This window comes from Schistocerca cancellata, chromosome 4, assembly GCF_023864275.1.
Source record: "Schistocerca cancellata isolate TAMUIC-IGC-003103 chromosome 4, iqSchCanc2.1, whole genome shotgun sequence".
Taxonomy (NCBI): domain Eukaryota; kingdom Metazoa; phylum Arthropoda; class Insecta; order Orthoptera; family Acrididae; genus Schistocerca; species Schistocerca cancellata.
Window position 1 is genome coordinate 502,069,588 of NC_064629.1, and position 19,575 is coordinate 502,089,162.

General features: G+C 41.1%; 1 protein-coding gene and 1 pseudogene across 2 annotated transcripts in view; one reads left to right on the top strand and one right to left on the bottom strand.

The window, feature by feature from the left end:
- Window positions 1-19,575, top strand: part of LOC126183723 (thrombospondin type-1 domain-containing protein 7A-like) — a 1,149,604-nt gene that overhangs the window by 495,448 nt on the left and 634,581 nt on the right. The gene's annotated exons all lie outside the window — the stretch shown is intronic.
- LOC126185478 (5S ribosomal RNA) lies at window positions 17,799-17,916 on the bottom strand (annotated as a pseudogene).

Below are 19,575 nucleotides of genomic sequence, written 5' to 3' on the forward strand. Positions count from 1 at the left end.
CAAGTCAAAAAAAATCAAGTGGTTTCATTTATCTTAATAGTCGAAGGAATGGAAGAAGATTGGGCTTTAATGGCCCGCCTACAATGAGGTTATTAGATACGGAGCTCTAGCTCTGACTCGGTAATGCTGGGAAGAATGTCGGTCGTGTCCTGTTCATTGGATCCATACCGGCATTTGCCTTAAGCGATTATGGATAGTCCGAGAGAAGTAAATCTGGATGGCCGGACAGGGAGATGTAGGCCTACCTTCAATCTCTCGAGTTAGAGACCAGTACCTTACCACTGCACCACCTCGCTCCGTCTTTAATTATTGCATATGGACTCTTTGATGACTGTTATGTATTTTGATAGGCTTCCTTGCATGAAGATTAATTTGTTTTAATGTATATGTTACTGTAAAAGTAAGATGATTGGTGAATCCTAGAATTAAATGGCGAAACCTAAGACTTACAATCACGGTGTAGTAAAAATCCGAAATTTCGAACTTTTAGCAAGAGACGTTGGTAAATATTAGGATATACCATACAAACTGGTAAAACCCTATTCATCAAGAAAATCGGCTTAGCAATTTATTGAAATAATTTGTATTTATTGTAAATTTATGTGTTTTAAATATTCTTGCGTTCCAATGTGATCATTATTAGCAGTATTACATATTAGTAAAAAATGTAAAAATTATTACCTTTTGACCGTTAATTTTTGTTACAACAAGGTAGATTATTGTGTCATTTCGAATTACATAATATGGAAGACGATTTACACAAGCATTTTTAGTTGAACACTTTTTGAATCCTTGTTCTCCAACAAAAGAATGTTTGGCAACCATTTCCCTTAGACTAATTTCTTCTCTTGCTACTCCTTCGACGTTGATAAAATTTTGTAAATTGATCCTAAATATTTATTATTACTGGCATTATAGATTTTGCATTAGTTTTTGCCCTGTCTACATCCCGTACTTTAATTCTCACATTCTGGCAAACTGAAGGTTTTGGAATTTTGCTGTATGAAGCTTCTTTCATTTTCTTTGTCTGAAACTGAAGACCTTCTTTGGCAGCTTCTCGGATCCGTTTCACTTTATTAACACTGTTGGAAGTTGTCAGTATCTTGTCACAACCATCAGCTGGTGCCGGTGTCTCGTTGTTAACTGTCATCAAATCCTGTATCTTCCTCACCTGCTGCAGCCGCACTTTCTACCTCCGTTCCTTCTGTTCCAGTTCTTGATTCACTGGCATCAATTCCTTGCCTGTCGTTTTCAATTTCCTGTGAGACCGTGGACGTGGTGTTTAACATTGTTTTCAAGTGTTCTTCAGTGTTCATATTTTTTTTAAAATCACGTGGAACAACTGAGGTCGCAATGACCATTTTCATTGGCACCCCAAACATGGCTTCATATGGTGAGCATCTGACCCCTTCATGATAATCCATATTTTTCATTGCTTGCACAAGCCTCAACCCTTCAGACCATTTTGAAGTTTCATTTGTTTCCATCCAAGTTGATAACATATTATCGATATCTTGATTTGCTCTGTCGACTGATCCCTGAGTCACTGTGCCTCGGCTTCCTGTGAACTATCACTCCACAACCCACATAAACTTTGAATGACTTGGTAACATAACTCTCTACCATTATCAGAATGTCCGCCCCGATAGCTGGTTGGTCAGCATGACGGACTGCCTTCCTAAGGGACCCGGGTTCGATTCCCGGCTGGGTCGGGGAATTTCTCCGCTCAGGGACTGGGTGTTGTGTTGTCTCCATCATCATTTCATCCCCATCCGGCGCGCAGGTCGCTTAGTGTGGCGTCGAATGTAATAAGACCTGCACCAAGGCGGCCGGAGCTGCCCCATAAAGGGCCTCCTGGCCAATGGTGCCAAACGCTCATTTCCATTTCCATTATCAGAATGAAGGATACTTGGGGCACCAAAGGTGGTAAAATGTCCAAAAGAAGATATGCTACTTCATCAGCCCTTTTCGAAGTTAGTGCGCAGAGGATAAAAAATTTTGTCTAATGAGCTTTATATATAAGTATGAACTTCGACTTATTGTTTGGGTTTGCCTGCATGTCCAGTAAGTCATCATGAATTCAAAAAATGGTTCAAATGGCTCTGAGCACTATGGGACTTAACTTCTGAGGTCATCAGTCCCCTAGAACTTAGAACTACTTAAACCTACCTAACCTAAGGACATCACACACATCCATGCCCGAGGCAGAATTCGAACCAGCGACCGTAGTGGTCGCGCGGTTCCAGACTGTAGCGCCTTGAACCGCTCGGTCACCCTGGCCGGCCATCATGAATTCATTTCATTGTGGATGACAGGTTTCACGCAACACCCCCTTTCAATGTTATTTGCTTCTTCTGACATGGTTTACACAATCTCAAATAAGTAACGATTGATTCAAGAGTCACATTCTTGTACTTACGATTCAGTTCCAAAATCATCCGTGTTCGGCCGCCATGGAATATAGCAATGTGGGTCTCATGTAGCACGTTAAACAGTTCATCAAAACGAACGTAGTAACGAATTTCTTCTTTTCCAGTAGACACCGGTGTTATGAGTCTCTCTTCACCTCCGTTGTTGAGAACATCATATCATTTCAAACGTGTGCAGTGAACATATTTTTTATTGGAAACGAGTTTTACGTTTTTCACTTCACTTAACAGAATATCATATTGCTCAGCAGTTACATAAAAATTGTTATCCTCCTTCTTATTCACTGATTAACTTAAAAGTTCGTAAAATCTGTTACTCATAACATCACTCAAACTGATGCAAAACTGCAGAAGAAACACCACTAAAACGAGTCACAAAGATGACTATACGCACGATGCTCGACACTGACGGAAACTACAGAACTGTGAGCGGGCTCAAAACTCATAACTGCCAACAAAGAAACTTATCTGAACATAAAATCGGCAACAATGAAACTTGTTTGAACCTGCACGTCGGAGGCGGGAGTCTTCGATCCAGCTTTTAACAGTTTGCATTGGAAAATTTCTAAGATTTATCAATGTATCTTGGTAAAAGTTCGAAAGCTATGCATAAAATGCCAAATTTTGGACTTCTAGCACACCATGTTGGTAAATCTCAGGTTTCGCCGGTTAATTCTAGGATTTACCAATACGCGTAGCGTCCGTGTAAAAAGAATAATAATAGTAGTCCCCTCCCCTAAGCGGACACCTATACAGTATAACACTGTTTGTGTCATCTAGGTACTTGCTGATACGCTTGAACGAATAAGCAGGTCGTTTCCAGAATTTATATCCAATATATTGTCGTCATATTTCATACAGATAGTTACCCATACACCAGAGGAAATTTGTAAACGCAGATACCTACATCTTCGAATATCTACTGTATGGGTAAAATTGCCAAAATGTACGTGCGTGCACGTATCGCAGGGCATTAGAGAAGTGTGGGTTTGTGGCATCACGAGCCCTGTGCCATGCAGTGCAGCTGAGATCATAACAGTTAGGCTAATAGCATACCTACATAGGAAATCTAATACTGCCCGTACTCTCAAGTCGCTCCTATAGCTCGTCCCACTAACTTTGAGACATGGTTAAGTGGAAATATTAACAATAAAGCATAGAATGAGCGTGTTGTTCAAACATAACTACTTAAATTGCTATCATGTCGTTGCTTTTTAATTACGCATCTTCTTATGGAGTATGATGTGTAATTTACTTAAGAAATTCGTTGAATCATCAAGGTCTTTAGCATACAGCCGAACAATTTCAGAGGGATACAGTGCTGTCTTTATATTGTTAGATTCCACCCATAGTAATCGCAGTAGATGCTCCAGATACCAGTTGCTACACGACTAATGGACACGTATCACCACCGGCAGGTCGTTTATGTTTTTTACCGTGTTTCCTCAAAGGATGCTGTAGCAACCATTATTTCAGTTTTCTGTTCATTAAAATATAACAGATGAAAAATTTTCTTTAAAGAATTCAGCGAAATATTTTTCCTCACTAAACGTTCCCTTATATAAAGGTCTACTTTTTCTTACAGGTTCAATGTAAAGATCAGTTTACGCGATAAAGCCTTTACGGACATGCACAAAACACAGTAGTTACATGATCTTACACTCAGTATAGAACAGCTGTCAAAATATATGTTTACAATAAATATTCAGTGCGTATTGTACCTCAGAACTCCTCAGATATTCAGCCCTTTTAATTAATTTCACCTGTGTCAAAATCTTCATCCATAACCGAACATACGTGGCGTCATGTAACTATAAATACTCACTTAAAGACGGTCATTACTCTATTTCCTTGAAATGATAGTTAATTTCAGTGATACAGAATATTTATTAAAGTCCTCATTCTCTATCAGGTCTTTCGGAAACTGAGCCGAAGTTCATCCTCTCAGGAACTTAAACTAATTTCTAAGGTCCTCAAGCTGTACGCAGCCAACAACTTTCATGGCTTCACTGGCACAGCCCCTAATACAAGTTCGTAGTTTCATGCACATACTGTAAACTGCTTCCCTTCTGAAGTGGATTTCAATAGCAACCACATATATAAGTTAACAGTTTAATGTCCAGACATATTAATATTGGACTCGTGTAGCGGGAAAGATAGAAATATAGATGGAAAAATGTATAAAGAAGAGAACAAAGAATTTAAACCTAAGGAGACTCTGTAGACAGTGCATATACAATTGCTGAACTGTTTGAACCTGCAACCAGAGAACCCCTTAACAAGTCCTTGTTGTTGTTGTTGTGGTCTTCAGTCCTGAGACTGGTTTGATGCAGCTCTCCATAATACTCTATCCTGTGCAAGCTTCTTCATCTCCCAGTACCTACTGCAACCTACATCCATCTGAATCTGCTTAGTGTATTCATCTCTTGGTCTCCCCCTACGATTTTTACCCTCCACGCTACCCTCCAATACTAAATTGGTGATCCCTTGATGCCTCAGAACATGTCCTACCAACCGATCCCTTCTTCTGGTCAAGTTGTGCCACAAACTTCTCTTCTCCCCAATCCTATTCAATACTTCCTCATTAGTTATGTGATCTACCCATCTAATCTTCAGCATTCTTCTGTAGCACCACATTTCGAAAGCCAGTCTACATTTTATATCCTCTCTACTTCCACCATCATCAGTTATTTTGCTCCCCAAATAGCAAATCTCCTTTACTACTTTAAGTGTCTCATTTCCTAATCTAATACCCTCAACATCACCCGACTTAATTCGACTACATTCCATTATCCTCGTTTTGCTTTTGTTGATGTTCATCTTATATCCTCCCTTCAAGACACCATCCATTCCGTTCAACTGCTCTTCCAAGTCCTTTGCTGGCTCTGACAGAATTACAATGTCATCGGCGAACCTCAAAGTTTTTATTTCTTCTCCATGGATTTTAATACCTACTCCGAATTTTTCTTTTGTTTCCTTTACTGCTTGCTCAATATACAGATTGAATAACATCGGGGAGAGGCTACAACCCTGTCTTACTCCCTTCCCAACCACTGCTTCCCTTTCATGCCCCTCGACTCTTATAACTGCCATCTTGTTTCTGTACAAATAGTAAATAGCCTTTCGCTCCCTGTATTTTACCCCTGCCACCTTTAGAATTTGAAAGAGAGTATTCCACTCAACATTTTCAAAAGCTTTCTCTAAGTCTACAAGTGCTAGAAACGTAGGTTTGCCTTTCCTTAATCTTTCTTCTAAGTTAAGTCGTAAGGTCAGTAAGTCCTTATAACTATAATTTTCAAAAATTAAGGATAATGTTTGTGTAAAACAGCTGCCGTTGTAAATTTCAGAATAATTACGAACTAGTAATCAAATTGCTTCGCATTTCTTTTGGTCAACACATTTTTATAAGAACGCGAAATAGTCGCAGCTTTCTGCATGAACGTTAAGTTTACAAGATCATAAGCTGCTATTTTATAAATGGGAAAAAGACAATAAGTACTTATATTGGCAACTCCATGACTAAATAGGAATCCTGGACTCAGGTTTCATGTTTTTTGGGTAGCCATAATACCATTATAACTGTCTTAAAGTTATTTCATAGGCAAAACGGCCAGGGGAAATTACAGCCGATACGAGTCACCGCGTGCCGGCCGCGGTGGCCGTGCGGTTCTGGCGCTGCAGTCTGGAACCGCGGGACTGCTACGGTCGCAGGGTTCGAATCCTGCCTCGGGCATGGGTGTGTGTGATGTCCTTAGGTTAGTTAGGTTTAAGTAGTTCTAAGTTCTAGACGACTTATGACCTAAGATGTTCAGTCCCATAGTGCTCAGAGCCATTTGAACCATTTGAACGAGTCACTGCCTCCGAAGCACATTTACGAGAAGAACCTAATATATGAACGTTTCTAGCAAATTTAAACTGTATGCCGAACCAGGACTCGAATTCGAAACCTTGCCTTTTCCAGACTACGTTCTTTTTCCGGGTGCGCTATCCAGCACGACTCACAGCTCCTTCGTTAAGATTTATTTCTGACAGTACCTCTCTCTCACTTTCAAGATTTCATGAACGTTCCCCTTCACTTCTCGACTCTCTGTTCTGGAAAAAATGTATAATTCGTGTCAGGATGCTCATTCGATAAAAGCTTTTGCTCTCGAATTTACAGGTTCCGATTTCGAGTTCCAACCGTCGTACATTATGCGTTAGATGAGTATGTGCCAAGCAAGATCGTAAGACATGGAAAAGAGCCACCGTGGTACAACAACCGAGTTAGAAAACTGCTGCGGAAGCAAAGGGAACTTCACAGCAAACATAAACATAGCCAAAGCCTTGCAGACGAACAAAAATTACGCGAAGCGAAATGTAGTGTGAGGAGGGCTATGCGAGAGGCGTTCAATGAATTCGAAAGTAAAGGTCTGTGTACTGACTTGGCAGAAAATCCTAAGAAATTTTGGACTTATGTCAAAGCGGTAGGTGGATCAAAACAAAATGTCCAGACACTCTGTGACCAAAATGGTACTGAAACAGAGGATGACAGATTAAAGGCCGAAATACTAAATGTCTTTTTCCAAAGTTGTTTCACAGAGGAAGATTGCACTGTAGTTCCTTCTCTAGATTGTCGCACAGATGACAAAATGGTAGGTATCGAAATAGACGACAGAGGGATAGAGAAACAATTAAAATCGCTCAAAAGAGGAAAGGCCTCTGGACCTGATGGGATACCAGTTCAATTTTACACAGAGTACGCGAATGAACTTGGCCCCCTTCTTGCAGCGGTGTACCGTAGGTCTCTAGAAGAGCGTAGCGTTCCAAAGGATTGGAAAAGGGCACAGGTCATCCCCGTTTTCAAGAAGGGACGTCGAACAGATGTGCAGAACTATAGACCTATATCTCTAACGTCGATCAGTTTTAGAATTTTGGAACACGTATTGTGTTCGAGTATAATGACTTTTCTGGAGACTAGAAATCTACTCTGTAGGAATCAGCATGGGTTTCGAAAAAGACGGACATGTGAAACCCAGCTCGCGCTATTCGTCCACGAGGGCCATAGACACGGGTTCCCAGGTAGATGCCGTGTTTCTTGACTTCAGCAAGGCGTTCGATACAGTTACCCACAGTCGTTTAATGAACAAAGTAAGAGCATATGGACTATCAGACCAATTGTGTGATTGGATTGAGGAGTTCCTAGATAACAGGACGCAGCATGTCGTTCTCAATGGAGAGAAGTCTTCCGAAGTGAGAGTGATTTCGGGTGTGCCGCAGGGGAGTGTCATAGGACCGTTGCTATTCACAATATACATAAATGACCTGGTGGATGACATCGGAAGTTCACTGAGGCTTTTTGCAGATGATGCTGTGGTGTATCGAGAGGTTGTAACAATGGAAAATTGTACTGAAATGCAGGAGGATCTGCAGCGAATTGACGCATGGTGCAGGGAATGGCAATTGAATCTCAATGTAGACAAGTGTAATGTGCTGCGAATACACAGAAAGATAGATCCTTTATCATTTAGCTACAAAATAGCAGGTCAGCAACTGGAAGCAGTTAATACCATAAATTATCTGGGAGTACGCATTAGGAGTGATTTAAAATGGAATGACCATATAATGTTGATCGTCGGTAAAGCAGATGCCAGACTGAGATTCATTGGAAGAATCCTAAGGAAATGCAATCCGAAAACAAAGGAAGTAGGTTACAGTACGCTTGTTCTCCCACTGCTTGAATACTGCTCAGCAGTGTGGGATCCGTACCAGATAGGGTTGATAGAAGATATAGAGAAGATCCAACGGAGAGCAGCGCACTTCGTTACAGGATCATTTAGTAATCGCGAAAGCGTTACGGAGATGATAGATAAACTCCAGTGTAAGACTCTGCAGGAGAGACGCTCAGTAGCTCGGTACGGGCTTTTGCCAAAGTTTCGAGAACATACCTTCACCGAAGAGTCAAGCAGTATATTGCTCCCTCCTACGTAAATCTCGCGAAGAGACCATGGGGATAAAATCAGAGAGATTAGAGCCCACACAGAGGCATACCGACAATCCTTCTTTCCACGAACAATACGAGACTGGAATAGAAGGGAAAACCGATAGAGGTATTCAAGGTACCCTCCGCCACACACCGTCAGGTGGCTTGCGGAGTATGGATGTAGATGTAGATGTAGAGCACACATTTTTAATTTGCCATGAGATTTCAAATCAGGGTACAACCCGCCGCGCAGTGGAATCTTTATTTTGGAAACAAAATACTTTAACAATTTAACAAACATTGAACGCTAGAAAGAGCTTCCAGTATAGACTGAACTTGGGTACTGTCATTATTTTCTTAGTTTACACTGAATATTGCGGACGCGGACTACAGTTTCTACCATTGAATGTGATATTCTATAGCGAAGAGCCATGATCTGCATGACGTTTCTCTTTTGAATTTCTTAACATGAATTAGCACAAACTTCTCAGTATGGCCGTAAGGTTATCGTAAATCATTCTGAAATGTTTGGTCCTGTTTCTGGGCTACTATTTTCACACTGCAGTGGGCACTATCACAGATATGTCAGAGACGACAAGGAACACCGAAAATTGGGTTATTGACGTACACTCAGATAGGACAAAAAGTTAAACGTAAGTGTGAAACATTTTTCAGCGTCGATAACAAGAACAAAATACCACAAAGTTCATTCCGATGGTACATGTGATTGAGGCAGTTCGAGCGAGTCATAATAACGTTACACTCAATGATCAAGGGCTACTGATTTTATGGCTGAAGTATGAACAAAATAACACATTATTACTACCCACACAACATGCACAAGACTGTCATATTATCCTTAGCTATACGAAGCTCACCTACACCACCTCGGATACATACATATTTTCTGCATGCACACAGAATATAACGAGTCGTACCACAGCTCACAACTATCAATGTGGCGCATCGAAGGAGTAGCCATTGTGCCGCCGTCTTTCTGTTTTGTATCCTCAGGATAACGAACCGACTTGGATGTACGTTGTGAAATCAGGACAGAAAGATGCCAGAAAGACCCAATGAATTATTAAAAATTTCTCAAATTAGCCAAGGAAATGAAAATTACAAAAAATAAGCTATAGTGGAGACACGCTTGTAATACCACAACATACTCAGTACAGTTTAATGGCAATCATAAGCAATACGATAAGAAATCACTAGAAGCGTTTGCTTAGCTAAAAGGTAACAGTTGAGAAGTCTACCAATAGTTTCACTGAAAACTGTAAACATCGCTAGGTTACATCCGTTAATGTGTCCTTTCTTTTGAAGATAGAAACGAAGGCCAAATTAGCAAAGAGATGGTGACCGTTGGACAATGCCTTGTTACTACATGCTGTGTGCTTAGTCAATGGTACAAAACGATATGCACCAGACTGCGACATCATCTACACACTTCAGTCACGGTACCACGCAGAGCTCCAATCTATTTACGCCCAGCTGGACCAATTTCTGCCTCCGCTACAAGACTGTCAAAGCGTCAGATTCATTCACCGCTGGTGATATCAGCTGCCACAGGAAGCGATAAAATCCGGAACTACTTTTCTCTTCTCCAATGTACTGTGAAATACAGCATCAGTGCTAAACAGTTTTAGATTTGATAGTTATCTTCCAAATGTTAGGCTAGTTAGCGTGTTGGACTTCGAATACCGGGCCATGCTTCTGTCAATGTCTCAAAGCTAAGTATTAATTTTGTACATAAACTTAATAAATATTTATTATTTGACTCATATTGTATTGCCCATCTTATGTAACTTTTAGAGACTTGCGTTTACATAAAGTAGCGAATCATGCCGGCCTGCCTCCTTGCACAGCAACTAGCTGGAAATTCGCTACCTGCTACCTATGATGTTGGGTATCATAATATTGTGATGAATACAACACCATATATAACTGCCACTGTGGTTTTGTTTCCCTTCCGTCACCAGTAGAGGAGAAATTGAATACCTTCAGAATGTTGGCCAATATTTTTTCGCTTAGGAACTCAACGTTGACTTAACATTGAACTCTAATTCTTCATTCCAATTTTCAGGCCGTTGGCACTGACGAACCGTTTTAAGATCATTCAATAATATTAACCTCATTCGTCCCTAAATACAAGAAATTATTTTTAATTTAATTCATAAAATTCACTGGAAAATGGACGTACACTAGTAATATTTGGTATATCTGGCACATTTATGAACAGAATTTGCGCGTTATTTTAGAACTGTTGAAGCAAGTAGTATCACTGGTAATATTATTGACAAGAACGTAAAGGGCAGGTTGAGTTCAGTGAATCGTAAATATCAAGCTCATTAGAAGCGAAGAGGAGGGACCATTGCCTTTATGAAGAACCAATTTCAATATTCGTCTAAACTGATGTGGAGAATCCGCGGAAAATCTTAATCTGGGTGGCTGGTTGGGGACTTGAACCTTGTTTCTCCAGAATACGACTCTAGTTTGCGCTGTAGTGTAGTATAATTACAATATCATTCGATTACAGAAAGGCCGGCCGGAGTAGCCGAGCGGTTCTAGGCGCTACAGTCTGGAACCGCGCGACCGCTACGGTCGCAGGTTCGAATCCTGCCTCGGGCATGGATGTGTGTGATGTCCTTAGGTTAGTTAGGTTTAAGTAGTTCTAATTTCTAGGGGACTGATGACCTCAGAAGTTAACTCCCATAGTGCTAAGAGCCATTTGAACCATTTTTTTTTATTACAGAAAGGCAGCATTGCGATGGCTTCGATGGCATTGTTGGTGCTGGTACGTTTTGAAGACAACAACAGAAAACACATCTGTTATTGTTTGCATTGTCGGTAACTAAATTATCTGACCAAAAGAATGTGGACACCAATAGGTAAAGCAGAATTGAAAAGTAGATGTCATGCATGGTGAAATCTCCATTATAAAAGGAGGTAGAGGACACTGTGGAGTGATAAATTTGGAGCGATGAATCACCCTGTACCACATGGCAACCCGATGGGAAGGTCTGGGTTTGGCGGATGTCTTCAGACCCCAGCGTCCAACATCACAAGCTGACTGTCAGTCACCTGATTGAAATGCAGGTCGTCATAAAGAACAATGTATACATTTCGTATCAATATCAGCTTATAGATATTCGGATACCATTGATCAGAGACTGTATATCTAAATCTTTAACTTGATACACTTCTCCAAACGCATGTCTGTCATAAATATTCAAAGGCCGTTGCAGAAATCTTAAACAGACGCACCCCTTTTGAAGTAACTGGCCCAGAAAGCGTGTCCATATTCGGAATGCGTAGTGTAAATCTTTAAGTCAGTAACAGAATGAATCTCTCGTTTCCCTCATTGTGCATCAACCCTGTCTTTGGACTTAAGTTCCTTCTGGCTAGTGTGCCAGCACACTTACTTCCGCAAATTAAACCTCCGTTTTACGGTTTACGTCCTTCATGTGCCTCTTTAAATGTATTCAGTATAACTGAGAGAATTTATCTTTCCGAAATCAAATATTTTCCCTTCTTCTCAGTATTCTTGTGTAGGAGGCCTGAACCTTAGGACATAAAATGCACAGGCTTCGCTGGACTGATAGCAATCGTCTTTTACTTGCTTATATAGAATACCGACAATTCATAGCAGGTGTGGAATAAGTATCCCACACCTTCGTACGGCGAAATTAACCATCGGCTCATCCGCTGAGCCTCTCCCAGTACAGAGTTATGATGTAAATCGTCGACCGTAAATACTAAATTACTTTTGTTTTCGATATGGCGCAACTGCTTGGATCTACATCGAGAAGTCTAACAGAAAACGGTAACATTTCAATTTTAAAAGCGTTTCATTCTGGCAGTTTTTGTACCCTCTTAAGAGTACTTCGTAAACGATTCCGAATGACTTTCCTAAAAACTTTACTATCGTTCTATATTTTAATTTTAGGTAACCGAAATAGTGTTACACGTAACTTACATACTGCCAACACCCCTGTAGTTTCTGTTTTATAGATTTTTTTCACTTTGTGGCCAGTGTTTTGTACTGTCACTGCCAATCTAAAATGAAAATATAGTGGTTTAAAGAAAGTTGAAAGAGAAAACCAGTCGTGTCTTGAAGTTCAATTGGAAATTCGTTGAAAAACTGATAAAAATAACTTACAGGAGTCATTCATCACCCTTGCCTGTCTTGTACAAGATAACAGAAATAAAACCTTACTGTGGGGTCCTTTGCTTTATCCGATAGTTGCAAGATATACTGTAGAACCTTTTAACACAGCTCCAGTCATCTGCGAAAATTACTGGGGACAGCCGACAGTTTTTGTTCCCCATTTCTTCACATAACCAGTTTCTACGAGGGCAAAACCTCTGCAGAATCGCTGATACACATGCACATTCTAAGAACAGCTCGTTAAAATTTGTAACAGGGGGCAGCACGCGAATATTCGCAGTTCCATAACAGCCTCTTTCTGAGGGAAGCGCAGTGCTGAATGGGAGAGATTCCTTTTTTCCCTTAGGCGAGTGTCTCTGCAAAGCACCGCGACGGCCTCCGCATGATGAAATAAATGAGTTGCATTCGCCCCTCTTCCGGGGTTCCTCATTTCCCGCGCCGCATGAAAAGACACCGCATTCCTCAGCCACCTAATTAAAATATCTGGTGCATGACAGTGCCACCACTGACCGGATTAACACTGCTTCTGTGCCACTGATTAAAGTACACATATTTCACTTTGCAAGGGTTTCTCTACTTCTCACCTCTTCTAACTTGTTTTTTCTTTGCCTTCGGCATATACCTATTTTGTTATCGTGTCCGACGCACCACTACTAGCGTTAGCGCTATTACCCAGTGAATGACACTTGCAATCATTGTACGAATGCAAAGCCATCAGCTTTAATCCAGAGATTTCAAAGTAACATACAACTCCTGAAAAACACAGCTGTCGTACGAAATCTCACCACAGACCATAACTCCAATAGTAGATTCAGTGTGTCTAGCACGCAGACAGGTTAGCAGCAGGCCTTCAACTGTCCTCCTCCTAACCAACACACGGACATCACTGGCACCGAGGCACAACCAGATTTCATCAGAAAACACAACAGACCTCCACCCTGCCCTCCAATGAGCTCTCGCTTGACAACGATTGTTTCGGAAATGGCTGTGGTTTGCGGTCAGTGGAATGCACGCTACAGAGCAACTGGCTTGGAGCTGTCCTTGAAGTAACCGATTTGTAACAGTTCGTTGCATCACTATGGTCCCAACAGCTGCTCAGATTTCTGCTGCAGATGCAGTACGATGCCCCAGAGGTATAAGCGGAACATGATGGTCTTCCATCTCGGTAGTGCGATGTGGTCATCAGGCGGCCGGTCTTCTTGCGAGCGCATATTTCCGAGACCAGCGCTGCCAGCAGAAATGCACAGTGGTAACACGCCTGCGAAGTCTCTCTGAAAAATTGCAGAAGGAACATCCAGCTTCTCGTAGGTCTATTACAGACCTTGTTCAAACTGAGTGAGGCGTTGATAATGGTGTCTTCGTCGCCGTAAAGGCATTCTTGGTTAACATTAACTCATCAGTTCCAATCGGAAAGTTAGCTACCTCTCACGACCGTTACAGCGTGTATTTAAAGAAAAACTGATAAGCATCATCGGTTTGCATTATCATAGTGGCTCTAGTAGCTACACTCTTACACGATTTGCCCAAAATTTGAATAGACATCATCTTTCAGATTTAGAAACACGACTAGCATCTTTACTTTATGTCGCACTAGTCCTTCTAGGAGTTGCGACTTTTTTGCGTCTATGTTACTCGATTACTATGCAGTCGGTACAACCAAATGATGATGAACGCTGTTCAGGCACATTACTGATTTTTTAAGATAAAATTTTGAGATATGTGTTTGAACATTTCATCCTAGCCTTGGTAACGTAGCTATGAGTCCGTTGCATCTTACTTTGCTCTGAAGCTAACTATAGCTCATGCATTTTTATGTCAAGCAATAAAGAAAACTCGCTGCTAACCAGAATGCCATACATTATCTCTATTTTTTCCCTTTCGGTTTGTACACTGATCAACCAGAACATTATGACCACCACCTGGCAAGGAATGGCTGCTAATCAGACACACGCACGGTGCAGATAGTATCAGCGAGCGTGCTGTCCATGTGTAGAATGGGAAAGGCACTCTGTCTGTTTTTGTCTGCTGATCTGGGAGTGCTGTTGTGAGTGTCTTCAACACATGGCGTAACCAATGTGAAATCACGTGGGATGAGCGAACATGCCTCATTAAAGTGCACACAATGCGCCGAACACTCCGAACGATGGGCCTCCGCAGCCGACGACACATGCATGTGCCAATGTTAAGGTAACGACATCGGGAACTGCAACTGAAATGGGCACGTGACTATCGAACTGGACATTGGCGCAGTGGCAGAGCGTTTGCATGGTCTGGTGAATCCCGATACCTTCTTCATCATGCCGATGGGAGGGCGCGAATCTTCCAAGGGGAGTGCTCCCTAACACCTGTTCTGTCGGATGGAGACAAGCTGGAGGCGGCTCCATCATGCTCTGGGGAACGTTCAAGTGGGCATCCATGAGTCCAGTGGAGCTCGGGCAATGCACCATGATGGCCAAGGTGTATCGTACACTGGTTGTAGACCATGTGCACCTCTTCAAGCTGACCATGTTTCCCGACGGCAGTGGAATTTTTATGCAAAATAATGCGCCGTATCACAAGGCCAGGTGTGTGATGGAGTGGTTCGAAGAACATAGTGGGGACTTCCAATTGATGTGCTGCCTCCCCCCCCCCCCCCTCAACTCACAAGATCTGAACCCGATCGAATACATAATGGATGTGATTGAAAGTGGCGTCAGAGCTCATCACCACCCTCTCCTGAATTTCCTGGAATTAGTTGACTTGTGTGTGTGTGCAGTTGTAGAGGTCAACTCCCTCCAGCGACCTACCAGGGTCTCATTGCTTCCATATCACGACTCGTCGCCGCAGTTGTCCATGCCAAGGGTGGACATACCTGCTATTACATACATGGTCATAATGTTCTGGCTAATCTCCTTCCTGTCTTTTCTCTCCCCGATGAACCTGAAAAATTCAAAACACACTATTTCCAATTGCACCCAAAGGGTACTAAACTTTCTTCATTTTTCACGATTCTCTTAACCCGCTGCACGACATACAGATCCATGGAGAAGCCACATCAGTTACTTTATTAGTCTCCCTATTACAATAAGTTTAGTGAAAAAAATCACACGTTACTCGCAAACTGATTAACATATGTCAACAACCACATATCACAAATAATACTAATTTTACAGCAACAGAAAACCGATAACGCGCCATTAAGCAGATGATATACACAAATAAGTACTGAGCACCTGACAGAAAATTGTACTTATCTTTTGAAGAGCTGCACACGAAAATGCCACTCACACTAGAGCTGTGTTAAACGGTTCTAGAGATTGCGACTATCGGATAAAACTAATATCCCCATTGTAACGCTTTTATTTTTTATCTTGTATAACGCAGGCAGGAGTGAATGAATTATTTCCATTAACCCTTTTCATCAGTTTTACAACGAATATTGAAACAGAAATTCTACTTCATTCGCAACTGTTTTCTATTTCAGCACTCTTTGAAACACAATATTTTTCATTTTAGATTGCAGACGGAGGTAAATATTAAAATGTGAGCGCTATGGACACATTAAACTAAAGCGATTCTCGCGCAAAACTCGATAGGAACGTAAACTGCTTACTAAAATATTTTTAAGAAATTGAATAGGTATTGTCAGAAAATACTGTGACACATACTGCGACTAATCTAAAATAACACAGAGCGTTTCGAACAGCAAGCAGCTGCAGCGTTGAGGTCGTAGCAGACACTGCAAAATCACATTTAGATTTTGCAACAATAAATTTCTTATCACCATCATTCTTCTTAGACGACACGCCAAACGAAGTGTTTTAACGCAACTAAAAATCGATGAATATTCGTCGTTTGCAAAATCACAAACATAAATACTGTCAGATAATTGCTAATTGATATATTTCGTTTATCCTTTTTCATGAATTCTCGAATGACTGAGATTACTAAATAACTCGATAGGTAGTCAGTACTGCGGGAGCGTCATTCTTATGAATAACATTTTATGCTGCGGAGAGAGTAACATAGGAGGAATGTGTGGTTGACGTATTGAAATACTTTTTGTGAATTTACACAAATTCTACAATGCTCGAAACTTATTGACTTACGAAATTCATGCAACTTTATAGATTTCCAACAGTTCAGAAGACGGTACTTAATACAGCACGTGAGCACTAAGTTTTGTACATAAACAGTGTGATGTACACAGAAAATTTCAAACAGTTCCGAAGACGCTACGCTATACAACATATGGTAGCTACGTTTTGGAAACAAACGATGTGATGTACACAGAATATAACAAGAAAAGCTGTAGCCGGGTAAGAAGGGGTTGTTCTAATTCGAATGGTCATCTGTTGTTGCTGTTGTGGTCTTCAGTCCAGAGACTGGTTTGATGCAGCTCTCCATGCTACTCTATCCTGTGCAAGCTTCTTCATCTCCCAGTACTTACTGCAACCTACATCCGTCTGAATCTGTTTAGTGTATTCATCTCTTGGTCTCCCTCTACGATTTTTACCCTCCATCTAGATTATAAAAATATGACGAATTATTCTTATCTAAATACTTTAATCCAAAGAGGTTCAATGGGACTTATTTATGGTGAATGATGAGCGCACATTCCCAGAAAAATAACTGATATTATCCAATTACACTGGTTTCAGTATACATATTTCAAATTACTCCTCATAGTAGACTTCGTTAGGCTAAATATTCACTTATATCCCGTTGGATATCCCCTATTTTCAGAAATAAAAGTCCTGTTGAGTGCAATATTGTTAGAGGCGATAAATTGCGTTACTATTTTAACAGAAACTGAGAACGAATAAGCTCACCTAGAGCGTTTCATGAAAAATACACGAACTTGAAATCATGATCGCCAGCGAGGGTTTCAACTGTTTTTCCTATACTAGGCTTAGTCACAGCTAGTTCAGTGCTCAGTAATGCCCTCCACTAAACTGCTTTTTATTGTGTATCCAGAGTACAGATTCAACCTAACAAATGAGAACAAGAAAGAAGGAAAATTTCACTGTATATAGACAGCGCACTCGTTCGGGTTAAGGTATTAACTCCTCCCGGCCCAATGGTACCGACCGGCCGCCGTGTCATCCTCAGCCCATAGGCGTCACTGGATGTGGATGTGGAGGGGCATGTAGTCAGCTCACCGCTCTCCCGGTCGTATATCAGTTTCCGAGACCGGAGCCGCTACTTCTCAATCTAGTAGCTCCTCAGTTTGTCTCACAAGGGCTGAGTGCACCCCGCTTGCCAACAGCACTCGGCAGACCGGATGGTCACCCATCCAAGTGCTAGACGAGCCCGGCAGCGCTTAACTTCGGTGATCTGACGGGAACCGGTGTTACCACTGCGGCAAGGCCGTTGGCACCAGAGTATTAACACAGCTATAAAATAGTGGGTAAGGACGCTGGCTGAGGTGTTGTTCAAGAAATCACTCTAAGCTTCTCTTAATTTAAGGAAACTTTAGAAAAATGGCTCAACTAGAAGTTAAGCCCCGTTCCTCCCTACACGAAACCCGTTTTAACCACTGTGAAACCCTGTACAGTCAATCAAAATATAATGACGACATCGATTGGTGATCTGTGCTTTCATGTTGTGTACGTAAGTTGTTAAGACTATTGTTCCAATCCAAAAGTCCAGAATATCGCCAACTGACTTGTAAGTAATGTTTCTTTGGATTTTCACCAGTCAGATCAAGCGATGGCATCACTCTTATTGCGATTGAAACAGTACACATTGCCCGCTAACAGAAAAGGCAGCTGACTCGTTCGGAAGAAGTGATGAGTGATGAAGTCTAACTCTGGCTTAGACTTCTTAATTTGAACTATTCGCTGGGGGATGCCTGTCATTGGGATAATACATTCACATAGGTTAGACCTCAATGTGACAACTGTCATGGAATATCCCTGCAATACGGCCACTGATAAAACACTAGCCAAAACTCGTGCCAAAATTCTACGTAAAGACTTGCTATAATTGACAAAAAAACTTACCTAAAACAAAGTATTGCTTTAGACTTAGTCGATGATAATGATCTTCAGTTATAGACAAAGACAAGGAACCTCAAACGAACAAACAGTTTAATTAAATATCACTTTTACATATTTTGTCAAGGCTTTAGATACATAAAAGAGGAGTGCCCTTTGCCGTAACATCCAGTTAGTTGGCTATTCTGTGAAATGAGTTCATATCTTTCGTATTCTGCCTGAAAATATAAGGCATATCATCCTTAACAAGGGAATAAGGTAGCCTCTCGAAATCTCAAAGGCGGGGAAACAGGAATGCAACATTGCTACCTTTTTATCTCAATATTCATATGAAGTCCCTTACATCCAGCACCACAACACTCTATCACTTGTAGAAGTTTAATATACAGCAGACTGAGGACTCTTGAGTCAGACCAGAAAGCGAATCAGAATTAAAGTATTTACAAAGATCATCGTTGAGCTTTAGTAAGGTACATCCAGCTCAGAGGACGAACTATTGACCATCATGAACACTTTCAATTATAAATCTTACTCAAAACGAGTAGGAGAGAAGAAATGTTCGTAACGCTCATGGAATACTTCCAGGCGTCACGATCAAAGGAGTTGTGCAATGGGTAGCAAAATTATTTCCCTAACTTAGTAGTCAACTACCGGAAAATACAGTAATTGATGCAGAACTACTAGAGCTTTCAAAATCATTCAGTATAGCTTTCATTTGCATGCAAAAAGGCTCTTGAAAAATCAAGACCTCATTTCATGAACGATACATCATTTTCCTAGTCTAATTTGTCGTTGTGTAATATGGACCACTTGCTGGAGTCTCGTAGTTTCCCATGAAAAATGTTATAAGGCGACCATGGAAGACTACTTAGACTAAAATTACAGGTGTGTCACTATCAGTATCTTCTATCAAACTGACACTGTTTGCATTCAAGCATTATTCAACATTTAGTTATATGAGGAGACCACATTGCATTATTCTCTGTTGCCAGCCTGCCAAAGTAAATTATGTACTTTGGTCAAAAGTAAAGGTACCGA